The sequence below is a fragment of the Anguilla anguilla genome, chromosome 10, assembly GCF_013347855.1.
Source record: "Anguilla anguilla isolate fAngAng1 chromosome 10, fAngAng1.pri, whole genome shotgun sequence".
Lineage (NCBI taxonomy): Eukaryota > Metazoa > Chordata > Actinopteri > Anguilliformes > Anguillidae > Anguilla > Anguilla anguilla.
The window spans coordinates 11052220-11078341 of record NC_049210.1 but is presented as its reverse complement, the minus strand read 5'-3'; the positions used below and the strand labels follow the sequence as shown (position 1 = coordinate 11078341).

Genomic DNA, 26122 nt, shown 5'->3' with positions numbered 1-26122 from the left:
AGACCTGCCTCCCTCTGTAAGTGAAAGCAGTGTGATCACAACAGATAGAAGAAGAGAAATGGCGAAGGGAGAATGAAATGCAGTGGGAAGAAACACTTCCTGCGGTCCTGGGACCCACATCCTGTCAGTGCTGTTGCACATATCCTATTCCACGCTTCACATTTCATTAGGAATTCCTCCTAGAGATCAATGTAAAAGCTTTTTACGGGAAAAAAATAAAATAAAATACTTCATTGAAAGTATGAGAAAAAAGTAAATTCTGGGAATATCACAGTCTGTAAATAACTAATTCCTTTTCATGATGTCTTTTGATGCTGTCAAACTCGTGTTACTGACTGCGTTGTGCTTTGGTAGTGTTTTGGCTCCCTGGTGGTGAAATGAGCTTCCCACTGCAGTCAGAACCGCAGAAACCCTGCCCATATTCTGACACAAACTGAAAACTCACCTCTTTAGATTGCACCATGGCTCCTCTGACAACCTTTAGATAACCTTTCTTTTTCTCTTCCTTTGGATTTCCTTTTGAATAATGTTATAGTTATAGCTGTGTAAATATAGGCTATCGGACGTAACATGAAGCTAACTCAACAATAACCACAAACGAAGACCCAGCTGAGCACAAAGTGATATATAAAAGGCAAGAAGGTGTTTATTATACAGCAAAGCAAATATACAGCAAATTCGATTTATGTGTCCTAAAGGTGTTCTAAGCATGTATACAGGTTCAGCGCAGGTTTTGGGATCTCACCGGCAGGTATATATGACCCACGCCAGAGTTGAAGATCTTCTTTTCTAGAAGTCCGTCCTCCAATTCCTTACAGATTTTTCAAGTTAGAAACTGGGGTAAGCGCTAACTATCCTTACAATCTGCACTCTTATCTAAAATAACTTTCTATAACTAAAAGGTAACACGAAGGCTACTATTAGCGACTTAACACATTGTAGAAAAAGTTTGTAAGCAAAGATGGTATTGTCAAGTTGAGCTGAATGCAGACAACAGACAATCTGGACTGTAGGCAGTAGGCAACTCTGAGGTGTAGACCAAGACTAACATAAAAACAACCACATAATCAATATATAGTCAAGCATCTTTCTAATAATGTTGCTCTGCGATGGTCCCAGCATCCTCGCAACAGGCATCCTTTAGTCTGGTTGCCAAGCGATGGCGTGCGTCCTCTCTCAGGCCTTCTCCAGCCTATCTTCAGATCCGTTTCTTCGCTACAGCACCGTGACGTCATTATCTCCGTCTATAGGGGAGACAGAAACAAACGCGGCAACAACAAAACACAAAAAACACTGGGATGTAAAAATGATTAATGGGCCTCTGTGCCTTTTTGTATTCCTGAGAGTTACACTGATGTTCTGCACTTTTCTACATTGCTCTGGATAAGAGTGTCTGCTTGGTGATTGTAATGTAATGTAATGCAATAAGTATCTGTTAAACTGATGTCAGGGGTGTGGCAGATGGGCTGGCCAATTATGTAAGGGTAGATTAAAAACTGAAATGTTTGGCAGCTCCACACTACGCAGCCAGGACCAGGCCATGCCCAGAAACTGAGGGAGTAGAGCTGGAAAGTCATTTACCACACAGGACGTTCAGTTAATTGCATAATTGGCTTGCGGTCTGAAGAAAAACAAAAGACCCAACCTTGGAGGGCAGTAACCACTGTACTTAGATTCTATTTAGAATGACTAATGACACACATAAATCACAGGTTAAAGACCCTTCGACTCCTGTGACTAAGAGCAATGAAGACTCACTTCGTATTGAGTCATATTGAGACACTAATGGCAAGTTCATGTGATGACAAAGCATTTGATGTAAAGACAGCAACTGGCAGCAGGGGGGAGTGAGGGGAGGGGTGGGGGTGGGGGTGGGGGTGGAGGGGAATTATGTGAGGGCATGAGTCATACAGCCGTTCACAGGGAATTGAGACACTGAGGACTGGAACCAAAATTTACAAATTTGACACATTCCAGAACTTTTATCACCTTCTCAAATGACATTGCTTGCTCCCCATCCACCCTCAGCTTTTGGAACATCTCCTAGTCTGGTTAACTATCCATGTGAGAAGTGCTTCACTTACAAAACCATGACATCCTCTGACATCATTGCTGGACCATCCAATAAGCAACTCTAGGTGAAAGCCTAGGCTGGCAAAAGGTGTGGGGCAGTAAATTGGCACTAGCCTACTATGTGTGTGCATCTTATTAAATTTAATTTTTTGGAAATCCCAAAAGTCTTGAATTTTCTTATCCCAATCCACAGTTGCCCCATAGTGGTGGGACATTAACGTTCTATTTTTTAAATGGTATTCATATTTCTTTGAAATGATAAATTAAACCTTTAAGAAAACCCCCAAATTCCAATGCAGAGTTGTTAAAAAGGGTCCGTGCTAGCAAAAACATTTGTTCATATCCTTATCAGCCTCTCAGTTGCACTACAGGGCAATAAAACAGGAGGCTAAAACCCCAAACCAGTGATTACAACCTTCAACTCGCCACAGTTATGGAGTGCTATTATCTAGTATAATATTTTTAGTTCGGAGCAAACACATAATTTGGAGAAAGAGATTGTATAATTGTTTTCTCATGAAGAGATATGATTTTTTATGGGAAATCCAATTGTTTCAAATTACATCAGTCCAGACCATAGACTGTAGAACAAATCTGGACAAAGTCACTGTGACGTCACCCAATGACTCTCCATTGGTGTGAAAAGCATTTTGAAGTCCAGTCGTCTGCTAAGTGGGTGAGATACAATGACTCCACAAAATATTACAGTCTTGTTCAAATAACACATCAACTTAACCAATCGGCACACAGGGAGATATTAGACAGAGAAAAAACACCTACTACAACTACATTTTCTTGTGGGAGAAAATTATTGACTTCGTATTTTGGCTGTATTGTTACCATTGACTTATATTGAAACAGGGGGGTCAACCACCCATACTAGATCTAACCGCACTGGTGCTAGAGAGCAACGTCTCCCAGGCCTGACAACCAGGCCCTTTTTATTAGGCCCAATAATTAGGTAATGGACTGCAGCTGTAGTGATTACGATGTCTCACAGCTGTGGTCATACCTGAAAGTAGGGTCGGTGCTGCCCTCCAGTGGACAGCACCCCAATTTCCTTCCTGGAGCCACCGATGGTATTTGTAGCTACACAAATGTAGCTGATGATAGCAATGATTATTAGTGTAGATAATTTTTTTGTTTTATCGTAGTTTCGGGGCAGCATTACTTCACCTCGCCTAGGGCGGCAAAATGATTAGATCTGGGCCTGCCTAACATCTGCACTGTGCTTTATTATTGAGCATGATTAAATTCAACAGTTGGGGAACTGCAGGAGATAGAGGTGATCTCCATTATGCATGGACTCCTGCTGCGTCCTGGAAGTAGAGGTATTAATTCGAATAAAAGCTGTAAGCAATTAAAGACAATCCACAGCTCTGCATGCCTCTTTCAACTGCTCAATCAGACTTGAATGACTTCCTTAAGGTACATTAAGGGCTGAAGTCATGAAAGAAAGCTTTTTTCTCTTTCAACTTCACAGCAAATACAGTATATAATAATCACACATAAAGGCTAGCTGTGTGTTTCTCACTGCATAGGTCAATTTAGTTGGTGTATTGTGAATTTGACAGTGGATGTAGCACCATGGCAACAAATGGCTTATCAAAGCTAGCTGACACAAAGATTGATACTGGAGTTTAGTGCTGAACAGCTGGGAGCTAAAAAAGGTTTTTATGACAATGGCAATCAAAAAGTAATGGCAATCTTACCTTATTGATGTCAAAGTTGAGCAATGTGGCTATATGACAGACAAATTGAACCATGCCAAATTTTTTGTGCATGTCAGTATGGCTGTATGGAATACTGAGATCTGTATGGCAGACACTTATTATAAAGTGTAATAACTTATGAGTCAAAGTTTTTCTTTTTTTAAATGTTATTTTTTAAAATCTGGGCACCAGAAAGCCAATTGAAAATGAGTTTCACATGTTTAAAAAAATCAAAAATTTAGTACAAAACTACCATATCAAAATTTTGCAAGATCTTCAGAAAAATAGTATGTTTTAAATTCCTAATTCTAGTAACTGAATTAAAGAGCTCTAGCCCATAATGTAGATAACTATGAGTTCAGGGGGTCAGAGAGGCTAATTTGTTTTAAAATATATATATTTGGTACTTGCAAGAAATATGGCAAAGAAGAAGGAGTTAGGTCACATGTGCAGGGCCAAGTAAACATTGTGGCAAGAAGGTTATTTGCTGTGAGAAATTGGAAAGAAGCTCGAGATTTCCAGGTGCAGTGTTCAGTACACATTCAGAAGGTTCCAACTGATGGACGGTAATGTTAACAGGAGAAGACCAGAAAGATCAAGAGTCATGAGACAAATATCTTGTGTTGTCTAGCAAGAGAAACTATCATAAAACTGCACCACAACTACAGGAAGAACTCAATGCAACCAGAAAGAAACCAGTTCTCCTGGCTACAGTGTAACATCAACTGCAATCAGCTGGTCTAAAAGGATGTGTATCTGTATATGTATCTTGCTATGTGCTGTTAACAAGAAGAAAAGATAGCAGTGGGCAAGGCACCATTAACACTGTACCGAAAAGACTGGGAAAAGGCAGATGCATATCCTTTCAGACCATGTATGGGTGCTTTTCACATACATCATACAGTTCATGAAATCACAAGTGAATATCTTAGATCTGTCAATTGAAATACCGTAAGCACCCCTGGAAGCAATTCTCTTTCATTGGTACCACTATTACAAACTACAAAACAATACTGTGTTTGTTTATGCATTTCTACTGCTTAGAACGCTGGTGGATGGGGGACATTGAGGGAAAATATAGCTCCTGTTCCTGAGGAGATTTGTACAAATACAATAGCCAGTGGTAAGAAAGGGTGGAGTTAAAAGGGGCGGGGATCTAGTGCAGGAGCACTGGGTAAAACTGATTTTGTCTCAGTACCAAACCTTTATGTTCCTTCATGAGTGAACCTTACTTTTTTATTACCGGGATGAAGCATGACTTTCAAAAAATAATAAAATTAAAAAAATTCTGCTGTCTTGGATTTACTGAGAGGTTAAAAGACATCTTACTCTCCAGTTTGGAGCCTGTTGGAAGATAGCGACTGTGTTATTTCGATAGCTGGCGAGCAGCGACATAAATATTTTTGACACGGCAATTATTAAAAATGTTTATTTGCTAAAATGTGCTCAGGCTGTTTTACTGGAAGGTTTTATGATATATTTTTTAAATAACACTGGACTTTACTGGGTGGGTCTGGGATAAATCCTGGCCACCCACTGGCTACGCCCCTGCTCTCCACTTCCTTTAGGTATCATTGCTCATTGCAGAACATGCAACAGCACACGGTTCTGTGCCCTATAAAACAGATGCCAGCTCTCCTTTTTATCTTCTCAGCCATTCTTTGTTCAGCCCTTTCTGTAATTCTGTAGGATGCTGGGTATGTGCAGTTGCAAATGGAAAAAGTTATTTAAAAGAGTCTCCATGTGATGTGCACACACACACACACATGCAAATGTGTTCGTACACACACATGCACACCTGTACATACTTGCACAAATGCACCCATAAACACGCATGTGCACATATGGTATAGAGGTCCTGGGCTTGTCATTGAAGATCAGACTTTGGAGTGCCTTAAGTAATCTAAATGAAGGAAACCAAACCAAGAGCCACAAGCTGGCATAGAAAAGACTAATGGATGTGAAACGTGAAACACTTGCATGATTTCAGGCACTCACTGCATGGTCCAAAGGTTTTTCAGTGTAAACAAGCTTGATTGAAATGGCTAAGGGTAGAAATATTTAAAATAAGAAGAATGAATTTGTCACATTTAGACAAGAAAATATTCAGTTTAACATTCACCTGGTCATAGTGAATTCTTTAAAAACAGTGCCCTGTTGTTTCTCTACTTAGCACTTCGCATTTTGAAAGTGGACTAGGTTAATGGCTCCGTGGCTTTTATGACTTTGTAAATTCTTTATGAGGAAATTGAGAAGTTGTAATATTTCTTACATAAGCATAAGTACTTATGATTTCGTATGTGGCTTACAGTAGAAAAAAAATCTGAATTTGAATGTCATAACTCATTGTGACTTAGTAAATAACGGGCTATGGACAAGAGAGATAATCTTGTCACTGTAACACAACCGGCAGCTACCATTCCTGCTAAATCAATAGCATGCTGACAGTTAAATGGGCTGCTCATGTATGTAACCTCTTCTGAGATTGAATGTTTCAGAGTTAAATGTGATTGAGATAGCCTCAAGTCAGCCTACAGACTTTTGTGAACGATGCTGTCAGGAAGCCTCTCACTGGTTTGAACAACTAAACCGATAACTGACATCAGAGCAACGCTACAATTACCAACTGAGGCTGTTCATGTTATAACACTGTCCCGACGATATGAAAGCAAACAATCGAACACGTAAAATCACAATTGTTTCCACTGAGCTGGATATAAGATCCAGCTTCCAGCTGAATTACTTTGTAGAAATGCTGATCCACTGCTCCATTGATGAGAAGTCAAATGTATGGGCAAAAATAAACAAACTTTAGTGGGCCTATGTGGACTTTGTGGTGGCTGATATATCAGATAACCTGTGGAGTTCCAACTGGAGAGATGTGGCAAAATTACAGCCATAACGAACCTGAAGAATGCTGGGGCTGTCATATTAAATGTGCTGGTGTGATATGAGGCACAGTGCCATAAGGACAGAAAGGCTCTCACTGAAGAATAACACAAATAGGGGCTCCCAGCATGCTGGACACAACCAGAACACTTTGGCAGCACTGTGACACATTCTGGGCTGTTTCTCAGAACCCACCTTATGAGTGACAGCTGAGAAAGCTATCGTTCACTGTTAAACGTCTCTCGGTGGCTGAGAACACCCCAATGTCTGGTCATGAGGATACCCATATCATGACCCATTCATTCGATGGCACAGTGGCTGGCAGGTGTGTAGTCTCTGTCATCCACTCAGCCAGAGCACAATACTGTCATTCGGTAATAATTAATCATTCAGATTATCACTCTCCACAAAAAGCCTATAATGATGTGATGTATGCGTTCAGTTTTGCATAAATGGTGTAAAACTGATTGCATACTGATTGCAATGTTGTATATGAAATAGGTGTAATAAAGTGTGTGCAAAAGAATTCATGAGATTGCACTACACCATATTTTTTCAAAAATAAATGTTTAAAAAAACATTGTCTTTTTCTAATGCTTTGAGAAAATAGTTGGCAAGGACCACCTAGCAGAGGTGGTGCGTGCTGTGTTTCCTTGAATTCTTGGTTTACTTTTAAATAATAGAGAAAAGGCTCAAATTGCATTGTTAATGGGGCAATTATGTTGTCAAGGCAAGAAAACTTTGGGGCTAAAAGGGTTTAAATTTGATTTATCCGTTTGGAAAAACAAAGGCTCTCGGACAACCAAATCCATTATGCAGCAATCAAACAAAACACCAAGGATTACAGTTTCCCATCGTTTTAAAGCAAGCATGAAGTAATGGGGCACTTAGCACACATCTCTCTCAGGCACTGAAGACATCTAATGTTGTATGATGTGTCCTATTACACTCAGGATGACTGGCCATTTTCTCTGGAAAACGAAACGTCCTAACTTTCGGTGACAAATGTTCTCTAACAAACAGATGCTGATGACAAGTCTCTTGCCGTCAGAGGTGTTGGAAACGAACAAGGAGAATTCTGCCTTTCTCTTTTTTCCTGTTTAAACTGAGGGCATCTGGAGAGGGGAAATGAGGATTCACAGGTTACACCATGAGATCATCCTGATAAGGACCTAGAGACACATCATTTATCTTGAGGAGCACTAGGGATTGGATTAAACTATAATGTGTCCGCTGCAGAAATGGATATTTTTTTATCAGGGATTTGAGCAGAAATGGAACGATAAATGAAGGAGCTGAGAGGGAAGTTTCTGACAAAATTAATTTCATGTTCTTCAGTGCGATAAAAGGCGTAAGTCACTTCTGGCACAACTTAAATGGCACTAAATACTACTCTTTTGTCCTACTGTCACCTGTTCCTAAGAGTTGTCATTTGTCCACTATTTTTGTGTATGCCTTGGGCAGAAGGGGGGGTTGGTTGAAAATGTGACATTGACATCCTGAACTACAAAGCACAATGAATTTTTAAAAAATTCACACACAGGCATCAATCAATCAATCAAATTTTATTTATATAGCATATTTCACAGGAATTGTCACAATATGCTTCACAGACAACCCTGGCCTAGACCCCCACAGGAGCAAGCCTAAAGCAACAGCGGCAAGGAAAAACTCCCTCTGGCAGATGGGAAGAAACCTCGGAAGGACCCAGGCTCAAGGCATATGCAGGCACGCAGACATGCGCGCGCGCACACACGCACATATGCATACTCACAAAGTGAAACAGTGATCTGGGTGACTTACCCCAAAGAAGAACCCAAGAACATGTGTCACCAATGGAAATATATTCTGCATAAAATGTTCCCAAACATATACTGTGTTACAGCTCCACAATCCAATTGCTCAAAAAAAAAAACAAGCTAATGGTGACTGAGCAGTTCAATTGCAAGGGCTTTATACACCTGCGCAACAATATTGCCTGTTGAAGACCCAGCAGCTGACAAAGTGCGATAATTGTAGTCCTGATTAAAAGCAATTGCCAAGTACCAACACCAGTGGTGTATCTGAAGGGTCTACAGATGTGATGCAATTAGTTTCTAACTGGACTGAATACTCTCTCTAGTGACTAAATGAGCACATTCAGTCTTCTTACTGTAACTGGGGGGCAGAGAGAACCTGAGTTCACAAACACCCAGAGCCGTAGAGGCTCTCTGGACCATCAAAGGATACACTCAACAACAGCTCATTACCTGCTCATTTTACTGTACAAACTTCTTTACTGCATTTGACAACAATAAAGAAAAATCCAATAGATATAATCTGTGGTTAATTCTGCCTTGGCTACAAGTATCTCCAGAAATGACAACTTAAGTTTACAAGGTTTAGAGTACATAGTCTTTTCCTGAGATTTAGCGCTGCTGCTTTGATTTTCAGCCAAAAAAATTGGACTCCATCTTAAGCTGTAAATATCACATTGGTAAACTGGTAGCATACATGGCCTATATATTTCTCTTTGAAAGTGCATTCCAGCTGAGAGTTTCACACAATTTCTTGGGCCAGAGATAAAGGTCTAAGAGCTTAAACCAACCGTTATCAGTCATGCTTCACTTAGAAAATCAGAAGAGCCTAACAACCCAATGAGACAGCAGTGAACAATCATTCACGGGACATAAATCAAATGAAACAGTATCACAACAACCTTTACCCATAGGATTTGGTAACAGATAAGGACACTTCTGAACCCACTTCCTCACCACATGAGGTATATACTGTATGTAACAAATGAACAGCACCACCTCTTCTTTTATAAAAAGGAAATAAAAATATGGCCATTCCAATGGTATTTCTGCGTGATCACAAATAAGTATGCTATTCGATTACTTCAGTTGGTAAATATTCACATCTCCAAGGATGGATTTCCTTTCAATAGAATAAAATTCAAAAACATTCATTTAGAACAGATAATTCTAACTATTCATGAAGTGACATGAAGATATTCTGTTCACAGAAATATTCAGCATGATAATATAATCAAATGCTCAACGCTGTGTGAATGTTTAGTGCTCACACTCATTGAAAAATGTTTTAGTGTTCTTCACCACGATGATCTCTTTTTGTAAAACTCAAACGTTCTTTACAAAACATCAAGTAGCCTGGGGGGGTTTGCATTCAGAGAAAGGAAGATTCATAAAATATATTTTATTGGATGCACTTTGCATAAAAAAGGAGTCCATGGACCTTTATTGAAAAGTTACACTGCAGGAACAAGATTTAATAGTTTGAGGGTAATGAAATTGACTTACATCCCACTTAAGATGCTTACACAACCATAGTGTAAGAGCAGCAAAAACATGTATAAAGCATAATATAACATGGTTTAAAGGGTAATAAAACAGAAAAACAAGATTATTCATATGATGAAGCTGTTTGGATTCTAACACAATTAGTGTGATAGAATCCAAACACATGCACACGTGCGCGTGCACACACACGCACACATACTTGCGTGCACACACACGCACACGCAGTAAAATGCAAAAGTACACAACGCGCACGCACACACACACACGCATGCGCACACACAGTCAAGCAGACTATCAGCTTTAATTTGATGGTATTGTATGAACTCTGTAGGCCTTTTATGCATACTTCCCTATTACTTCCCCATTTCAGGGGACCAAAAGTAATTAGACCAATGAACATAATCCTAAATAAAGTTGTCATATTTCAAATACAATGTGCTGCAGTACATAGCCAAAACAACAAAATATGTGTCACTCTCCAAATACTTCCAGATTGCTCTATATATAATTCAGTAGACTGCAAGTAACTCCAAAGCAGCCTTTACCAAAACGGTATGCCACCAGTTTGTTTGTATATATTACCTGATTCTTCTAAACATATGTATGTTTAATGCTATTTTTGATTTCCATGTTGTGATTTCAGTTGTGCTTGGCGACAAAATAAATGAATTCCCTGCCCAATCTGTGCAGTAAGAAATGTACTGTTTTATAGGAATTATTAGCTCTTGAGAGAGGTTGGGCCTGACTCAGCAGTACAAAATACATCACTCTGACAGAATTCTCGGGGATGGAAGATGGTTATCTTGAAGATTATGTAGTAAATGTTGAAATTGTTACCATATTATCAGTATTCAGACTAATTTACAATGAAACTTAGGGTGCTTCATAAGACTTGTTTTTAGGGTTTCGTTCCCCGTTAATCCATTTCTTTCCTGTGGCGAGGAAGGCTTTGAGGGTGACAATGCTCAAATCCACAGTGCATGAACAGGTGGCCAATGCTTTGAGAAGTGTTACTGTTGTCATCAATAGCTCATGGCCTTCCCAGTAAAAGATCAGGACACAACTGAAAATTTGTGGGATATTCTGGAAGGATATCTAAGGCAATGTTTTTCACTTTCATCAGCTGAATGCAAACTAGTTAACTTCCTAGTGGAATAGTTCTGTATTCCTCTAGCTGAATTCCAGGTGCTCATAGACTGTGTTTCATGGTGAGGGGAGGCTGTACTGACCATACATGGTAAACCAACAAACTAAACAAGTGACGTTGCCTGCCGACTGACTCATTTTGCATGTACTACACAGTGCCTTTCACAATTTAAAAGTCCATTACAGTGAAAGTGAAGGGGGATTCTCCATTCCTGTACATTGTTCGGCATAAGAGCATCTGCTAAGTGATTATAATATATGTAATGTAAATGGGAACCTGCCCTCTGTCATCACCAATGCACTGCACCCAGTTGGGAAATGCACAACATACATATCAGAATGCTAACCACATACTGCATGAACTCAATGGTTGCAAATGAGCTGACTGTTATATCTGTTGTCACAATGAAAAACCTCTTATGCAAATTTGCTGAGTGAAGTTGAATAAAATGTTAAGTCTTCAAAGTCAATATGGAGCCAGTTTCAGCAAAGTGACCTGTTTGATCATGGGCAACGTGCTTGGAGGACTGAAGGATTTGAAAGATGTTTTATGGGTCTTGCTCCTGAATGTAATTCATTGGTTGAGCCATATGCACATCACGTGTTAGTGATAGCTTGGTGCATATTTTTGGAACCCACAAGCTGATCACAACATTAAAAAATGTTCAGACACAACCTGAGCAGTCAGCTTAAAGAACACCAGAGGGAGGGATTTATAGGGAACATAAACAGATTTGGGGCACTCTCTTGCTGGATGCTATTTCAGGGACTGAAGTTAAATGTAAGATGGAACAGTAGTTTTTCTTTCATTTCATAAAATATCCTCCCACTTCTTCACAAAAAAATATTTTATGGCAGTTAGCAAATTGGTTTACCAGGCTAATCAAATAGTAATGCTTCAATCTAATAGCTGCCTTTGTCCTAGTGACATGTCATTCACAAATTTGTCACAGATTATGTAAGTTATTATATATCATATCATCATCTGATCATATTTTTATTTATTCTTTGATAACTGTCAGTCTCATATTTTACATTTTTGCAATAGCTGTATTTTTCTTTATTGACAACTAGTTCATAAATCATAATTTCTTTATTTGCATTTATTCAGTCAGTATGTAAAAACATATGGATTCAACACATTTTTTTGGTTATAAATCAGTTATATTTAAGTTGTGCAATATTGTATATAGAAGTAGGCTATTCCATGGTTTCATTGTTGTTTTACCATGGTAGACAGAATTGGTCTATCCAGTGATTTGTCTACACAGTTATGCCTATGCACCTGAAAGATTTTTACAGCTTCTGTTGTTGAGTTCTCATGAACTCAGTTCACCCAGAGATGTTTTTTCTTGTTCTGTTGAGGCAGGAACTTTGTGGGAGAAAGCCTGGCCTCTGTATCTCCCCAATGATCCACGACCTGATCCATGGCCATGCAGGCCATGACAGGACTACCCTGTGATGGAATACAGAGAAAACACCAGCAGCGGTCACATCTGAAATTGTCAGGCTTGCTTCACCCCTCTCCTTCCTCCGCTCTCTCATTTGCCCCTTTCTGTCTGTGTTGCTCTGTTTCATTTTCTTTTTGTCAGTCTCATTTTCTCTTGTACGCTTGTGCTTTTTCTTTCCGTCTCCCCCTCTCTCACTGGCTCGCTCTCTTTTTCTCTCTAATTGTCGCTTCAGATGCATATGCATTTCAGTAATTTGTATGATTTACCATTTACCAAAAATATATTAGATATTTTTAGAGTTCACTGCAAACAAAAGCACAATGGTACTTCAGTTACATAACTGACATATTCAGTAGCTGGGCACTGTAAGTATCTCTCTATTTATCAAGCATAATATCTATGCACTCTGTAAGTAGTGTTGTGGGTTGATGAAAAGTCAAAAGAAATGATTTATTCATAGCACTAATTACTAAGTTTCAAATCAGAGAGTCCTCCAGTTGGTGACGGAATGTAATGTCTGCTCTTGGAGCTTATGATGACTTCTGTGTGCTGGTTTTCCATCTACAACAAGGAGACATTGACATGTCCTCCTAACATCTGACAATTCAATTTTGTCTCCTGTAGGGGACATGAGTCTCTGGTTTTAATCTCAAGAACAATAAATAATATTTTTGAGAACATTTTCACATTGACACTTGTATTATGTCAAAAAAATTAAAATACATACATTTTTTTCCTGCCAGGTCTCAGGAAAATATGGTAAATTGTGGAATTATTTTCTTTCTTCAGACAAGTCCTGGTTGAGGTTTAAATTCTAAACTAGATATGGTTTCCCGTCATCTGCTCTGGCATGCCAAGATAACTGAATGCACGTAATTCCCATTTACTGTAAAAAAAATTGACTTGCATGTCTCTCTGGGTCTGTGGGTCTGTCAAATACAAAATGGTGTATGTCTTCATAGTCCCGTTGGCTAAAACTGTGCTCAATGTTTACATTTCAGTCCTCCTGGCACACATACTAGCCATACTTATTTCTGCAGTGAAATACTCTGTCAAGGTTAATGGTTCCCCTGACTACACAAGTTTACACAGCATGAAATGCATATTGAATATATATATATATATATATATATATATATATATATATACATATATATATAGATAGATAGATAGATAGATAGACAAACAGACAGACAGACAGTTAGATATACTTATAGGGTTACCTATGTACCTCCTGTGTGACATTGTTCATTTGCAAGCAATTACAGCATTATCTATGGAAGGCAGTGGAATCAATGTGTCCTTATTGTCAAAATAATAATTATGATAGTTATGGGACTATGTCCTCTTCAAGCCTCTCATTTTGATAAATATTTGAAAGTGTTCGAACAGCCAATTCTCAGGTTAATCTCAAACTAAAATGCCATATTACCTGGTCTTGTCCATCTGTTGCTTGTCTATAGAAACATAAAACGAGTTAGAAGCTCCTTTTTTTACATCACACACACCCCTTATCACAGATCAAATCCCATCAGGTCAGTGGATCCAGCCCTGAAGTCTTACCTTGCTGTCATAAATCACAGTGAAATTTCACAGGAGCTCATTATTTACACAGCCATCAGAAGCATTGATCTGCCCTTTATCTATGATAAATTAGCAGTAGGTCAATCTGCATCACGTTCGTCTGCATGTGACTTCCAAGACCCATCAATACCATCCCTTAGTGACGCTGTCTCCAAGCTACATTTTTAAAAAGCTATTTGCGAGGGTAGCTTTCAAAGCCAACTCATCTGCAATTAAGAGTGTTGTTAGTATATTAGATAAAGTAAACTTGCTCTGTTAAGCAGCCAGACTGATACTTCAGAATTCAATCAGCATTTATCCTTTGACATTGTGTTGTATATTCCACTGAGGAATAAATGCAATGCAATTGGTAGTTTTTATCTCCACAAAAACAGGTGATTGGTGATTTCCGAACTTTCAAAACGATGTTTGCAAAGAAATAAAATAACAATTGCAATTCATTGTATGCCAACGTTAATGACAGTGCTAGTGCCCTCAGATTTCACAGAACTTGATTCTTTGGGATAATGTGGACCCCAGAATTACTTGGTGGTTAAACAGACTGATTGCATCTTGTCTTGTTGGTCAAAGACAATTAGTCATTTCCGAATGTTGAAGAAAGCCTATTCACAGTTCATTAACTTTTAAGTTAAATTCTCTTTTTAACAGTGTTATGTAACTGACTCAGTTACTGAGTCTAACTGAGCTAATGATTTGGTGAGCATCTGAAAAACAGTCGAATGTATCTGAAGAGGTCACATTAGGAAAATAAATTACTTTGGCTGCCTATTACAGAGCCCCATCAATTAATCAATTAGAATTAGCATAGAAATCAAACTGTCAGAGAGAAACACAAAAGATGAGGACCTGTCATAAACAAGTAAATATGCCCCAGTAATAACTTAATTTTCATGGGAGTGTATATGGTAGCTATTATGAAAAGAAAATTATACAAATACAAATAAGCTGAACATAAAGGTTGTGTGTTTTATTCTCAGGGAGAACAGCTACCAAATGCTGTAATGTAGACAAAGAATGAACACAAAATTACAGCAAAACAATAAAAGCTAGCAGTAAGAATGGTTGTGGAAATTTTGCATGAAATCAATGGCTTACACTGGCACATAAAAGACATGTTTTTTGAAAAGCATTAACTCAACACTCCTGAAAGAGACTGCAGAAACTGGTCTGATGACTGAAAATACATGACTGTAATGAAAGTGCAGCAGGTCATCAATCAAAAGCCATTGATTCTCAAAGTGTGTTTTAATGCCTGGTCTATAGCCCTCTGTCCTGATGAAGACATTTCTCCTACAGAGAAACTTTGATATGATGTCATTGAAATATTACTGATGTGATAATCATGAACTTATCATTACCACAAGGTGAAGGCCCTGCATTGCAAGAGGATAGAGCTTGGTCGTCTGGTTCTGGATCGATCCCATTGCTGAGAAAGAGACCAGCAGCCTAGCAGTGGGGATCAAGGGAATTAAACGCCAAAGGAACATGCTGGGAAGTGTAATAGGTCTGCGGGTCTTCCTTTATGATGCGTAATGCCAACCATGCAATGCATTAGTCTGACAATTTGAAAGGCTCTGATGGATGGAACGCGATTCTTCATCAAAGTTAAACACATCTGAGTCTTAACATAATCCATTACTGGGATGGATTGTGATTCTATGCCACACTTTAGGTATTTTTCATGCCATTTAATTCTTCTTGACTGGCAGGCCTGAAAACATAGAAAATGGAGAAGATTAACTTTCAATACATTACAGTTTTGTTTATAAATATGCAGTATGTATGTAGCAGTTAAAATGTCATGGGCATATTATTTTGTCATCAGTTAGAACATATCAATAAAACAATGGGACATGTTATTGCGAGGTTATCTCTGACATCATCAGTGGTAGATAACATGTATGAATTATGAATGTCTTGCTGTGGGCCATTTATTCACAAACATGGATATGTATTTTGAAGAATAAATTTTCATGTATTTACAAGTCAGAGGATTGCATTTTTCTTTACCCTTGCAGAGGGAGACATGATTTACATTTATATTATCTATTCATACGACTGGGTAATGAAGCAATTCTAGCTAGCTTCCTTGCTTAAGTGTGCATCAACAGTTACTTTGTCAGGATTTGAACCTGCAAACTTCAGGTCAAAAGCCCAGTTACTGTTCAAGTCTCAGCACTATGCCACTCCGAGATAGTCCGAGATATATAGCTCAAATAGCTCAAAGATAGCCTCAAATAGTTGGGCTAGGAATATGCATGCTAGTTTACAGACACTGAACTCATCACTGGATATAATCAAGTTTGTCAGAGGACATTGTGTAGACCCAGTGTTTTTAGCATTGTCTATTTTCATAAATGTGTGGAATGGAACTACGATCTATTTCATTGGGCACATCTCTTTTTTTGATGGATAGGTGCTATTCTTTCTCTCCTAAGCTGTGACTTTCTTTTTTTCTCTTCTTTTTTCTGTCATCCTCCAGGACCCGCTGCCACACATTGGGATCTCATTTGCATTTGCCTGAAGACACCCACAAATGCAGCCTGTCATCCTCGATGATGACAGAGGAACGAAGGAGGAAGAGGATTTCTTGTCCTCAGTAGCAGGCAAACGGAAAGTGTTTCGGTGTGGGTGGAGGGGGCGGAGCTAGTTGACGGGGAGCGAGATGGTGTTGCGCAGGGCGAAGAGAACCTGCCCACGTGCCAACGTGAGAGTGAAGTGTGGAAGAACAGTTCAGGACCTGCCGTATCTGGGTCAAAACCGAGGAGAAACACAGGGGGCACACAAGCTCTCAGGTGGCACCCACAGATCATTCATCTGGAAGTGTGAGCTTGAGCAGACTTTTTATGAGTGACAGAAAGAGTGGAGTACACATAAAGTACAGCCTGTCAAAAGAACCTGTGTGGATGCCTCTCAAACACACATAAACTATGAATGGCGGAAATGTGTGGTAAAGGCACAGGTTTGAGAGCTGGACTTTCAAATAGAGGACTGCAGTAAAAATCCAGCTTTATAATTTCATCACCCTCATCACTGCTATCATCATCATCATCATCGGGACAATAATCATAATCACAATAAATGACACATCAAAACATTCCTTTCTAAATGGTCCACTACTCAGCCTCAAGCAGTCTGTTCTAGTTTCAAAGCGCAATCAACATCTGAAGTGTGGTGGCAAGATGGCACACCAGTTGTCTGGCTTTGTGCAATTTCACTCCCGTATGCTCAGAGTAGCTAAAAAGGAAGATGTGACACTTCTTAAAAAGAAAACAAAATTAGTTTTAATAATAAAAAACCATGACATTTGGCTAACCTGGCCTGTATCAAACAATGTTATCTTAAGGCCAGCTTGAACAAAGTGACATGTTTTAATAGTGACAACTTAGAACATGTCTGTTTACACTGGAGAGGTGCAAACGTATGGCATTTGGTGACTGTTAATTGTTGTGGAGGTGAAACTTCCACTCATTTGAACCAATCAGAAGACTCCCTGTAGCAAAACACTGGCATGCCTAAATCTGTGAATTGCTGATAACACATGGCAGCGTTGCCCATTTTGGGGCTTATAGAACCACACTCATCCCAACAATATGATTTGTTTTTGCATAAAGAGGAATAATGTCAGCTTTCCCACATCAAGGAAGAATAATAACTACAGCGAAAAACAAGGTAATGTGATCTTCTAATGCTAATAGCATTTCCATAACATTCAATAACTTTCACACAACACGAAAAAGCAGGTTCTATAGTCATTGTGTGTAACAGGGTATGGGGGAAGGCCAAGTGCTCCTGCCACAATTCATCTCAGAAATTCATTGTGGTCTATATTCCTTGTGGTCAGATGTACTCTGCTGTTTTAATTCTTTTCCTTTTTAAATTTGTAAGAGATTGTTTCAAGCAGGGCACTTGATGTGAATACCCCCAGTAAAATAATAAAATACATATTATGAATATATTTAAAAACGTGTAACGTGTAAATTGGACTGGCAGAAGTTATACTACTGTAGGTATTTAGAGTTGAGTTGAGTAAAACTTCAAATATAGAAAGAAATAATACTTAAACGGTTTTGTGGATATTTGTCTTTGTAGCATTACAGGAAACATTAAGTGTGTATCATTTCTTTAATATATTTACTTTTTTGTTATTGACATTTTTTCATAATCAAGAATTGGAAAAAAAAAACACTTCCTTCCAATTATAAATAATAAAAAAGAGGTAAATTATTTGTAAATGAAAAAATAAGAAAACAGAAAGAACAACACACAGAACAGTGCTAATTTAACCTTTATGAAACACACCTTAGAATAGACTCTTTCTAATGTGAGAAATCAAATAACGGTACATTACATATTGTTCTCTAAGCATAGTTTGCAGTGAAAGACAAAATGAAAACTATTAACAGAAAATATGCCTCTTGAGACTGATAATGTACATTCCAGTCATATGGCCAAATAATGGCTTCCCAGCACAAAAAATAAATAAATAAATAAAAACTGAAAATAATTACACCACTTATTAGTTTTCCTTTTTACCTAATAGGAAAATAATTACACATCCTGTCAAGGGAATTTTCCAATAATTGCAGGAAAGTTCTGTCATTGGCTCCATTACCAGGGCATGTTCACTGATTAACGGGGTGCCTGAGAAGCAGAGCCCATTCAGCTGAACTGGGTCAGGGTAGTTTCAGCCAAAATATTCTCAAATCAGTGGCATCCAGTCACGACTCTTCTGTACAGAAGACGCACAATTCTGTTCCGCAAAAGGTACAGCCAAACAGCAACGCTCACTAACCAAGAACAACCACCACTGTCGTTGCATTATCCTCCTTACGCACAATAAAAATAATGAAACTTTTGGAAAAGGCACGCGCTCAAATAGCCCAGTCTAAAGAGGGAAAAGACAAATACCCCAAGAGTGCGAACGAACACAGAAAGGCAATATTATGCGGTTGACTCACAGAGACAGATGTCTATAGCTATAAATAACCTGTGCAATGAAGTGTCTCAGAAAGGTGATGCTGCTGCTCTGTGCTGCTCTACGGCACAGTGCCTGGGGGCACGCAGGGCCTGACACAGCTGGAGGAATGTTAAGAAGCTGGGAGTGATTAGCAAGACTCTGGAGGGCACAGTAATACTGTTTTATTTTATCAACTACGGAGATGATTCCATTGTGAAAAAGGGAGTTAGCGTGATTTCATAGTAACAGGCTTCATTCAGATGATTGAGACTCAGAAGAACCCATGGCTCCTACGGCCACGTGCTATTAGTTTGACAATAAATACTGCGGCTCTCGAAGCTGATGGAAATGAGAGCTCCTGGAAGCAAACAAGCAGTTCTCCCACACTTGATAATCTGTAATAACAGTACCTGTTATTTCCAGGACAGTCCATTTGAAAATGTCAGAGCATTGAGAGAAATGGGGCTGGCTGTAAGCTCCTGCTTGCACCTGTAATATATGACACTGCACATAGGCCATGCCATCTGTGGAGTTTTCCATTTCCTTCGTATTGCGCTCTGCTGGAAAACATCCCATCATTTCAACCAAACAACCTATTTAAAGTGACAAGTAATTCGGCTATGAGGATGGCTAAGAGAAATGAAATTTTGTTCTCTAGCTCACAGACCTCAAAGCAAGTAAGCCTTTTTCACCTCATTGTGGAAGATGAATGTCTTTTATTTATTTACCTGTCTGGGTTTTGAAGAAACAGCCTTGCTTACAGGAGCGGTTGCCTAGTTAGGTTACACTGTCTATTGTTCCCAGTCCTGTAATAAACTCTAATCATTGATTGTGTCTCTGGAACTTGCATTAAGACTTTGCAGATGCACGTACATCCACTGGAAGAGCGCCTTTGTGTTTTCAGTGTGTTTCAGAAATGCACAGAACACAGTCAAGCACTGTGTTTAACCTTCAATATATTTATTCATTAATAAATTCACACTGAAGTCACATTGAACTAATATGACATGTTAATGGAAACTGGGGAAGGATAACAATACACTGATAGGAGGAAGAAGATTCTACTGAAAACACAAAGCCAGTCAGTTTAAAATCAGAGGTTTAGAAATCATGACCATGCCGCTTCTCTGACATACTATTAAGTGTTGTTCTGTATTGAGAGTTTAGAAAGAAATGAGCATTACAAAAGCATTATAGCAATTTGCTTTTTAAGTTGCTCTATTTAAGATAATGATTTTGCAATTTAAGTATACTTGCCATGCAAATAAAGCAAATATGACTTTGAATTTGTGAAAGGGAAAGAGAGAGAGAGACATAGAGAGAGAGAGAGAGAGAGAGAGAAAGTGAGAGAGTGAAAGACAGAGAGAAAAAGAGAGAGATTTTGTTATGCACGTGTCCAGCAGATGAACAGGAGGAAAAATAAGCATTAGGCAAATCATTGCTGGGGTGGATACTGCTCTCAACAAATGTGTGGCACTTTGATAAATCTAAGTCTCCTCATCTAACCTAAATAAGAAGGAGGTGAAGAGGAGAACAGGAAACAAAATCCTCTTGATTACAGCAAAAGTGAAAACCATGAGAGCTTCCATACATCTTCTCAGGTTCCATCACAAAATTAATTCGTTTTAATGCTTTACTGCCAACAGCCCGATACATCATAAATATTTCAACACTGAACACATTTCAAAATTAAAGTAAAGCCTGAAATTACTGCCTAGGTTTATGCTTACTCATTTTTTTGCTAAAGACATGACCATTTTTTTACAAGTTCTATGGACTGCAGTAATGGCCCAAATGTATCAGGAGTCAACAAATGAACAAAATCACCTCGGGTTCAAAGCATGAACCAATGATGCAGTTCAGACTGTTCGCGGAATACTTACAGGTTTTGTCTGTCAAGTTTGTAGGGCACAACAAATTACCATATATTACCATATAATCTTTTAAACCAAAATTGTTTCTGACATTTCAGTGTGTTGAGACCTTCCCTCCCATCATTCAATGCGACTAAATATAGACTTAAAATCAAACAAAAGACGAGCTGGAATAAATTAAACGCAAACCAATAAACTTTAATTGCTTTCACAGGAGCCTTGTCTGACAAAAAACAATAACAAAAGATCTCTGATTATGTATGTTTGGACTAATCTGTGACAGAATCAAACACAGTTTGATTCACCAGTGGGCTCAGATGAATGTGTGTGGCCCATTGGAATGTTAATCCTAAATTACTGCAGGCTGTAGTATTGGGGAAGGACACGTATCCTATAGGAAGAGGTAAAGGTGCGTGTAAGTGCTGAGAAACATGTGTGCGTTAACTTAAAGAACTTAGAACACAAAATTATTTACACGTACACATATACTTTTCTGCCAAAGAAATGTAATTCCAATGCTGCATTTGGATTATAGGTGTCCAGTAGGAATGGCTTGTCCTGTCACACAGGCAAGAGGTTCAGGAACTGTAAGTGAACAGTTCAATGACCCATCAGTTATAAAATCATGAACAGTTCAATGACTTCTCGGTTATAAAATCCTGGAACACTTTGGAGCAATCTGGTAAACAGAAAACTCCACGTATTTATGCAATGTGATCTTCCATCCCAAACAAATGGTTTCCTGTGAGAATCTGCTACTCTTTATCTAAATGTACTGTGATCTTACTGGTCAATATGGTAGAGGAAATATAGCATATTTTTGTGCAAGCCATCCTGTACAATTTAGAAGGAATAAATGCAAAAAATACATTATGCAGATGGTACTTCACGGACTTATCAATTCAGTCCTCCTCAGAGGCAACTATGTATGCGGTTAAAGTGAAAATGCTTTGAGCAGTTAAAAATAAATGTTTAACCATCACTTACCAGTGAATATAACAAAAGAAGAAAATCATTTAGCATAATAGTAATTTATATTGTGTTCCCTTTTACATGGAACGTCATAAATCTTGAAATGTTATACAAAGTACATTTTTTGTCAGATTGCTTTTTACAATCGCTTTTTAACATGTTGAAGTTTTTATCCAGCTCTATGTACACAACTGCACAGCTTGGAAGTATAACATTATGTTGGTAAATGGCAAAATAAGCAGTTTCTGTGTTTCCTGAGAATTGTTTAATTTGGTGATAAAACATTGTTGTTTGACACATATGATGCATCCGGTACTATTTTGTTCCAAGTGCATGAACGCTACAGGAGTTCAGTAATATAGCATATTTGTTCCAATTACGACACAATTCTATCTACAGGAAGTGACAGGACAGCAAAAAAGTGTGAGAACAGACACATTGATTCATTACGGCTAAATATCTTTTTAACGGCTGAATAACATTTAAATTCATGGCTTCTGAAGTCCTCGAGGGCCGCCACCCTGAGAGCTCCCCTGCTCTCTTTAAACTACTAACTCTCGGCAGTAGTGAGCTGTGCAGAGTTTGAATAATGGAGAACAATGATTGGTTGAAACCGGTGCTTACCCAGCTGTACTGACATGCTGCATCCCCGCCGACCAAGGCTGAGTAGATGTGTTATAATTGGGTTATATTTAGAAAAAGAGGGAAGGTGTCTAGAGTGTTTTGCAGATTTCTGAATCCCCTTTCAATTAGTAAGTGTTCGACACCTGAAATATCAAGTGATTAGACTTCATAATCATCATAATCACGTCAATTGGATTATTTAGCAGCTGAGCCAGTGTGGTAGTCAGAAGACACTACAGTCTTTGAAGATAGCAAGTGATGTTTGAAGAAAAAAGCTTGTTCAAAAGCATAAAATATACAAATATCATAACATGAATACATTTTGAGTGAAAACTCATTATTCTCAAAACACAACAGGATTATAGTCTATTTTCAATTCAACAGGAGACAATGGGCCTCATTCAAAAACAAGTGCATGATCATGATCGTAAACTTCATGTAAGAACGTTTCCAAGAACATTTTGGCATTCATTTTTTTCTTATCTGTATTTGTTTATGGCTGTTTCCTTATGCAAATCACATGAGCAGGATTGTGCATAAAATTTACTAACAGCCAGCATTCATCATCTCATACACCTGGGATACACACAAAAGCAAAGGTCTGACATGTGTCAAGAATCTCATATTGTTTTCTCATAGGAACATTTTACTGAACAAAAGTAAGAATAATTTAAGAAGTTTTGTGAATAGGGCCCAATGTGTCCAAAGAGACGGGGGAATGCTGGAGAAGGGAAGATGAAGTCTTGCTGGCACTCGACATCTAAACTTGAGTTTCTCTATTCTGGGCTGAATTGTCAGTTATACCTGGCAAGGGAACCCTTGGCCCTCATCTGACTGCCTAGGGGGAATAATTATGTGCATGGTGGCTCGCACTGGGGAAGGTGCAGCACAAGGGTCTTGTCAAGAAGGCAGGGGCTCTTTGCAGGCAGTTTGCCTTGGGGCTGGATTTCAGATTCCTACCCAGAGCTTTAGTGTGGCAGTTGTTGCCCTCTGGCAGAGAACAATGCAACACTCAGAAGCTTTTTAAGCCACTCGCTGACAGATGTTGAAGAGAGGGGAGGTAGTGCCGAATCTTTTTGCCCATTGTGCACACAAAGAAGCATAAAACAGTACACACAGCTTTTTTTTTTTTTACATCCCAATGTCACATATGATCACTTCATGCATATAAATAGTTTAATTGTGACCAGGGTGAACTGCAGGCAATGATGTGTTCAACAAAATTCAGATTGGTATAAGAGTAAAATGCATTGTGGGGGTGGCTATGGCTGATTTCATCTGCATGAAAAAAGCAAAAACAGCATTTTTCCAGACATCAGAATGGTTTCTCTGTGGTTGTCTTTAGAACAAATGAAGTCATGTCAAGAAAGTATTTGCCAGTCTTTGGCAGAATCAAACTGCTTTTGCTGATTATCTGACAGCCTTATTTCCTCTCAGTAGTTTGTCACCCTTCAGATCTCTTTATTCACTGTCTCTGAACTAGCAGCCCGGGCTTCCATATGAACCCCCTCCATTCATCACGATTAAAGCTCACAGGGGAAACATGCCAGAGGCAGTGTGGGATGCCCTGGTGGCACACACACACACACACACACACACACACGCGTACTCACAAACTCAGATGGCGAGGTGCATGTGCACGAGAGGAAAATATTGGCAGAAATATCCATCCAGAAGATGTCTGACCGCATTCATGGTGTAGAAAACCGTACTGCATACTCTAGTAGTACTGATTAGAGCAACACTCCGCATGACATGAAAATCATACACCCCACACGCTCATTAAGAATCGTGCGTTGGCTGACCGTGACCTCATCAGATATTGCGCGGTTACATGTATAGACCTCCACAATGTACTAATGCACTATCCCCAAACAAGCCTTAACCTTCCCTGACATAATCTCATAACCAGAAGGTCCAATAATTATTCTCTCTCTCACAGTCCCACCCTCGCTCTGTGTGTGTGTGTGTGTGTGTGTGTGTGTGTGTGTGTGAGTGTGTGTGCATGTGCGTGGCTGAAGAAGTTGAAGGACTGAACCGTGAAAATAAGTCAATAGGTTGTGAAAGTTGTGCTCTGCTGCCCGGTTCGCCAACATACCACACTGAAATACTCAGGAGATGCAGCCTACTGTTCTATGCTTTGGATCGAAAGAAATGCATTGCCTGTGTAGGTCCAGAATACCAGTGACCTTGATGCTACATATTCCGTTTCATGTCTATCAAATGAAGAACAGCTCCATTACATATTACTTAATTGTTGCATTGAATGTCTAGCCTATACGTAACATTCAATGCGACAGACGAGTAACGGAATTCCGTCTTACAACAGGTTAGCATGCAGACGTCCATTTCCTCTGATAGGGCTATGAGTATTAACTAAAAAACTGAATTCACACACATACACACACAGCTGCAGAGGGAAAGAAAGAGCTGATCATGGGCCTAACAGACAAGATACACCACATGTTCGATGCCCTAGTGGCGCACACACACACACACACACACACTCACACACACACACACACACACACACACACACACACACTCACACGCAGCTGCAGGGAGAAAGAGCTGATCACGGGCCTCTCAGACAAAATACACCAGCTGTCAATCTCACCCGCTGGCTGTACTTATCATCCCGCCCACTTCCAAAGCCCCTCCTCTGCCTCTACCCAGCGCATGCCTCCCAGGGGCCCATCCCGAGTAGAGAGCGCCGCTCATCTCAACGAGGCCTGGGAACGCGCGCACTGGCTGGCGGGCGGACACGTCGCTCGAGTGAAGCACTCCAGCAGCATATAATGATTCTGCAGCCTACTGTGTCTGTGAGTTGATTGCACCAAAGTGGCGGTTTCCTCTGCTGGATGGCCACTATTGCAAGAAAAAAAGAAAATGCTATTCAAGGAAACTTCACTGCTGTTCTGCACTCCACAGCTGAACGAGGCAAGGCTTCTGCACCCTCAAATCAAACACTTATCCCATTGGATGCGAACGGAGATGCCAGGAAGGAGCTTAGTGAATAATGAATGTAGGTGGTCATTTTTGAAGGACAGAGACCTCAGAACCACATTGGCTCCTAAGAGGTGCACTAAAGCAACATTAGAACAGCAAACTGGAAAAGAATTGTTCATACTCTACTCAATTGCATCAATTGATCTATGACTATAAGGATATGTGCACTGAATGGTCTATGAATGAAACTTTATTATTGAAGAAGAAAAAAAAAAAAAAACACCTCTCTGACACCAACCATTCTTTTTGTCCATTAAGGACATTGTCTGACTGCGAGGATAACATATCAAAATGTTTATATCATTTAATGTTTTTTTTATACAAATATTTTTTCATGAGGTCAGAACTCTATATTTAGAATTCATGAGCGTTTCACGGGGTGACAGATGGCAGCCATAGAATCTCGACATGTAGAAATATGCTTTGCAAGCTGCGTTCCCCAAATGACCTTGTCACTCAGGATTTGGGCGCGTTGACTTCTTAAATGACGACAAACAGACAGGAGGCGCGTGGCACTGCTCATCTC

General features: G+C 39.3%; 1 long non-coding RNA gene across 1 annotated transcript in view; it reads right to left on the bottom strand.

The window, feature by feature from the left end:
• Positions 1-610: 610 nt before the first annotated feature.
• Positions 611-26122, bottom strand: part of LOC118206267 — a 34775-nt gene continuing 9263 nt past the window's right edge. Inside the window, exon 2 of the long non-coding RNA XR_004761169.1 lies at positions 611-1244. This is a non-coding gene — a long non-coding RNA (uncharacterized LOC118206267). The remainder of the gene's footprint in view (positions 1245-26122) is intronic.